Below are 6,403 nucleotides of genomic sequence, written 5' to 3' on the forward strand. Positions count from 1 at the left end.
TGTCACGGTGGGGACCTAAATTGAGGTCCCGACGGGTAAACAAGCTAATAAATCACACAGAATTAAGTTTTTTGAAAATCTAAAAATGCAGAAAGTTTCCTGTGAGGGGTAGGTTTAGGGGTAGGGTTGGTGTAGGGCGATAGAAAATACGGTCTGTACAGTAGAAAAACCATTACGCCTATGGAGAGTCCCCACAAGGATAGCAAACCAGACATGTGTGTGCGTGTGTGTGTGTGTGTGTGTGTTTTATTCCTAGCATCGATCCTGGCAACTTTTCCCCTTGGAAATCCTGATGAGCACAACACGGGTGACATCCCAATGAAAGTTTTTACAGGTTCCTCTATCTCAGATCACAACAGGTTAAGTTTGTTCTCCTTTCCTTCCAACAGAAAAGCAGATCCTCAGTCAATACTGCACAAATATTGACCAGACCATACTGGTCTCCAAAATTCACACTGTTCAAATTACCACAACAAACCAACCTGGGGTGCGTTTCCCAAAACCTTCGTTGGCTAACTATGGTCATTAATTCCATTAAACTCTACTGGTAATGACGGAACTTGCGACCATAGTTGCTTTTGGGAAAAGCATCCCAGAAGAATACAGAAAATACCCATATGATAGAAAATCCCAAATAAGCTTACCAAAGCTGCATTTATTTAAACAAAAATACACTTCAAATAGTAATTCTGTGAAATATTATTACAATTTAAAATTACTGTTTTATATTAGAATATATTTTAAGATCCAATTAGTAAAATGGATAGTTCTGCTCCGTGGGCCTCATTTATGTTATGTTGTGCAGAAACCATCCTAAATTTGATCTTACGATCATCTCTCAAATATATGTATGTGTGATTCATAGAATGAACGTGCGCACAGAAAACGCATGTACGGCTCTCTTTCAGATGTGACATTGAATCGCAAATTATCTTGAACTTGCGCGCAACTGAATGGTTTCAGCTCTCTGCCTTGCAAATGACTCCTAATTAATGCCACCAGTCATCGTCCAAATTCTTTAATTTAGAACAGCGAGCTGCAAGAACAGCTTACATTTTCAAAAACCTGCAGTATTCTGACAAAAAAAAGTACTGCTCAAAGCCTGACGTGACGCTAAACACTTTTCCACGTCGAAGCCAGTTTTTACAAAGATGAGCGTTGGCGTGGATTTTATCGTATGCACACTCTAAGATCAAATCTGAGCGTATGCACACTTTATAAATGAGGCCCCTTGATTCTGATTGGTTGAGCCGCTTATACACCTTTGACCTCACTACATCAGATTTCCTGCAGTTGTGGCTAGAAGGGATAGAGCTATGACCGGAAACTAACAATAAATTAAATTTTCCATCTATTAGATTGTCAATACCTACCCCTTTCAATAATGCAAAAACGATTAATTATTGTTGTACAGTGTGACAAAAAAAATTACGCTATATTGATGTGAACATGCCCAGTAGCCACAGCTGTATCCCTTCTAGGCTTAACCATTTCTTGGGACATTGCGTGGTGACAGCGGTGACAGCACCAACTACTGGCCTGGCATACATAATACAGCATTTTTGGCCGTTTTCGCGGATATGTGTAAACGGGAATCGTTTTGAAAATGTTGTCGCGTATACGTGAAAATGAAAAAAAACGCAAGGGAAAAACCTTTCCGTTTTTGACTACACCGTTGTCGTGTAAACGTATATTTAATAGCTTTCTGTTTCAGGTATGGTACTGTATGTTCATCAAGTTACACTGTTTAATAACGCTTTCTATAGGCGAACATGCGATATACTTAACGCAAACTTAGTTTAAAATATATCAAATTGTTTTAAAAATATCCGTGCCTAACAATGCCCCTTAGTTCTTCTAATTTTACTGTAAACAACAGCTTCTTGGGGCTTATTGCTTTATTATTCCTATGACACAAAGCTGCATTTTAAGCATTATCCAGTGTCACACGATCCTTCAGAAATCATTCTAATACGCTGATTTATACTCAAGAAACATTTATTATTATTATCAATGTTGAAAACAGTTGTGCTGCATCGTATTTTTGTTTTTCAGGATTCTTTGAAACATATTTTCAGGATTCTTTGATAAATAGAAAGTTCAAAAGAACAGCATTTATTTATTTAAACATTTTGTAACATTATAAAACGTCTTTACTTTTGATACATTTACTGAATCATTGCTTACTAAAAGTAATAATTTCTTAAAAAAAAAAAAAATCATACTGAACCCACAATTTTTAAGGGAAGAGTAGGCTACATGCTTTTATATGTGTATTTTATGTGCACAATTTTTTTCGTTAGATACTTCTGCAAACATAAAACATAACGGATAACTGTATGAGAGCTTTTGAAAAAAAAAAATCTTCTGGTTTATGCTTAACAACAACAACAAAAAAAGTATTTTTATGAAAAGTCTTTTGTTAAAGGGAAAGGCTTTATGGATGTTAAAGGTTCTTCATGGAGCCATGAAGACCAATAAAGAACCTTTGTTTTTAAGATTGATCAATAAGGGTTCGTGGCCATTTTCAATGGCCGATTCTTTAGCTTTAGTTAAACCTCAGTCTTTAGTACAAATATTAAATATACATATACAACGACTTGCATATGAACCTGTAGTCTCATACTGGTGAGAGTGAAAGAGAGATAACGAAAGAGGGGGATGTGACCTCTAAACTCGGGTTAGGGCACCCAGGGGTCAGTAGTCCTAGAGAGATTGTAGGAGATGAGCGGTGAACTGGGTTATTCAGTAACTTTTTCTCTCACACAGCAGGATTTTGGACCAGCGCAGGATTAGATCGACACATAGAAATTCACTCCCGTTTCTAAGAAGATCTTATTTCGTAAAGCCGCTCTCAGCACAGTCCATTCATATAATTCGGTTTTGTTTCTTTTTGTGGATCTTCTTCCTTTTAATCTCTTCTCATCCTCTCTTTCACATGCAGATCGGTAGTCTTCGTACAACCTTATTGTGTATAATGTCGTGTTTTCCCATTCTGTGTTTACATGCACTCTCTCCCGTCAGGATGTCGACTCTCTGGTTAAGGCGGAAATCAGCAGGATGGGTGATGTAAAGTAAATGTTAGTCCACAGTCAGCCTCAGTGTCAGGGTCAGGGATAGCAGTGTTTGAGCAGAGCCGTCCTCACACTTTCACAGCCTCGCTGGACCTGTTACCAGAGACCAGACTCTCAAACGCTGGAATGCTAATGGCGTAAAATGATAACTACAATCTGACAGTTGCATATGAGCATCGTGACAGCCACAACAATGAGCCCCGAGCACATGTAGACTTCAGGAATTGTGTATAGATACTCTGTCCCATATGCTTGATCAGTATATTTATGCAGATTAACATTTTATTGCTCTTTCATTGCTTGGGAGACTCAATGGGGTATGTTTTATTGAAGAATGTACATTGTCTCAGATGTTTCTTTTACAATTTTGATTTAAATAGATGCAAATAAGTCAGTTGTTAACATACAGTCAGAATATAGAGCTGTGAAATTAATGCTGATAGTAGCTATAATTTAGTCTTGGAAAATGACTATGAGAATGATGAGAAATGTTTGAGTTCATATTGAGGTTTTTGACCTTCGAACAGAGTTTAAGACATAGTTGAGGTCTCTTAGGAAACTCTGGAAGGATACCATTTTCTCCATTTGATCTCAAATTTAATCTCAGTGCTGTGTAGTAGAAACAAATAAAGAAATAGGATTATTTCTTTTAATAATGTAATATTTAATTACACTACCATTCAAAAGTTTGAGGTCGGTAAAATTTGTTCATGTTTTTTGAAATAAGTCAAAAGAAGTCAAAAACTCACTTAGGGCTGCATTTATTTGATCAAAAACATAAAAATGAAATATTGTTAAATATTATTACAATTTAAAATTTGTGTTTTTATTTTTATTTTAATATATTTAAAAATGTAATTTATTACTGTGATGGCAAAGCTGATTTTTTTTAGGAGCCATTATAGCCATCAATATTTTTGAGGAAATAGTGATACCAATGATTCTTTGATTAATATAACGTTCATTTATTTTAAAATAGAAACCTTTTGTAACCATTTAAAAGACTGTCCATTTTTATCAATTTATTGCATCCTTGCTGAATTATTATTATTATTATTATTATTATTAATAATAATAATTTTACTGACCCCAAACTTTGGAAAGGTAAAGTAAATACATTTATAATTTTGATTTGATATTTGATATGATTTTTCTGTCCTAGGATGTACCATTATCACCATAGGCAGTGAATAGTGACACTGAATGTTTTAAATGCAGAACATAACTTATTATTATTCAAAAAGGCCATTAGGAGACACTGAGCTGCCAGAAAACCAACTAGACATGATGATAAATCAGTTTTCAAATGCTTAAGTTGTTCTCTAGTTCAGTGGTTCTCAACTGGTGGTCCATGCTGAACAAGGAAATAGTAAAAACAATTAAATGCAAGTAATCATATATTGCATAATTAGCACAATAAAACTTTGGCATAATCAACTTTGAAGGGTGCACACATTCACAATCACAACTAAGCTACTTAAATCACTGTACTGTAGGTCAGTTCCAACACAAAGTAAATGGACATCTGACCCAGGCTACATTAAATATGGATTACATTTAGTCCTTGATGAGCATGTAATGTAAAATCTGGTTTCTCAAACAAAACCAGCCGAGAACCACTGGTGTAGTTTCTTGAGCTGCTGTGATGTGTGGAGACTCGGAGTGTGACCTGCAGTTTTGGGGGGTTTTTAAGGGCTTCTGTAGATGCTGGTCAGGGGTTGATGGGGGTGTTGCAAGGTTGAGGGGTTAGTCCCTCAAATGAACAGTTGAGTTATCTTATTTAGTCTGTATAAAGGCTGCCCAACTGTCATAACAAAGGAGCAGGACAGCAGGGCCCCTCGACAGACAATGGGGAGTCAATGGCTCCAAAGAGCATCCTTAACACAGAGCTCCCCTGAAAAGAGATGCTGGTTGAATGGAATTGAGGGACGCCCATAACAAAGCTGGAATCCCACTCAATTGGGGCATCAATCAGTGCTCTCACACGACCTTCTGCACACTGGCCACTCTGTAGAAATTAAACTTATACCTGTAATAAAACAGATCTTGAAACACAATATATAACTGTGCATGTGCATATTTTATAAATATTATATTTGTTTTATCTCTTCAGGTGAAACCGGCTTTCTTTATGGACATACCTTTGCAGCTCTGTCTTGGAGATGATCTAGCAACCAAAGTATATGTGAGTGAACTATTGTTGTATGTGACAAAATTTACTGAAGTGCTTTAAATAAACTGCTGTTAAATTAATCATCATAAACTACTTGATCACTGCAGACAGGTAAACACACTGACAACCAACCCAACAGCTTCAGTCTCAATATTTGACAACCAACCCAAGAGCTCTAGTCTTAGTATTTCACATTCTGCTAAATTTAATTTAATTTTAATTAATAGATCTTTCCCGCTCACGTTAAAGGTAAAAAAAAAAAAAAAAAAGATTACCAGGTTCCTCCATGTTTGGCCTTTTGAATGGATATGTGACATAACTTAAAATATCTTTAAAATTCGACATAAAGTAAACTTTAAAGAAAAAATTAATTTTAAGTCATGACATTACATTGATGTTTTTTTTCCAGCATTAATAGACTATGGTTTGTCATCCTAAAAAATGTTATTAGTAAACTTTTGAAACCATAATTTTATGTTTTATGCAAATGATGCCACATGCTCAACCCAAGCCAAAAGAGTCCATTCCCAGGTCTTAGTGATATTCTGATCTCTAGATATGGTCCGGCTTCCTGTGGGATTTTTTGTTTGTTTGTTTTATTGTTTGCCAGTCTGATCATTTTGAAAATTAATAGTACACCTCTCTTCAACAAGACACATGATTTGAGGTGAATGTATGTAGCAAAAGTGCAGGAGAGAGGGCTGTGCGATATTGACAAAAAAATAATATGTTGGTATTTTAATGATAACGATAATTAAACAATATTTTGCTGAGTGTGTTTTTGTGCCGGTACTTTGGCTGGTTTAGGCCTGTCATGGATAAATCAATATGACTCTAAAACCGCCAGTAGGTAGCAGCAAGTCCCTGTCTTAATGAGTGATTCATTGAATCATTCATTCAAACGATTCATTCAAAAATGATTTATTTAGAAATGAAGCAAGTAACTGTTATTATGAATGGATCATTGAATCACTGACTGAAATGATTTGTTCAAAAACAGATTCCTTAAAACAGAAAAAAGACAATTTTGTGTCTTAAATGTACATTCAACATAAAATAAGTTAATATTGAGTGAGTTACGTAACTCACTCAATATAAACTTATTGTTTGTTGAACTGTTGTATAAAATTAGTTTAATTTGCAATCATGCTCAGAT

This window comes from Sinocyclocheilus rhinocerous, unplaced genomic scaffold, assembly GCF_001515625.1.
Source record: "Sinocyclocheilus rhinocerous isolate Xijiao unplaced genomic scaffold, SAMN03320098_v1.1 scaffold532, whole genome shotgun sequence".
Lineage (NCBI taxonomy): Eukaryota > Metazoa > Chordata > Actinopteri > Cypriniformes > Cyprinidae > Sinocyclocheilus > Sinocyclocheilus rhinocerous.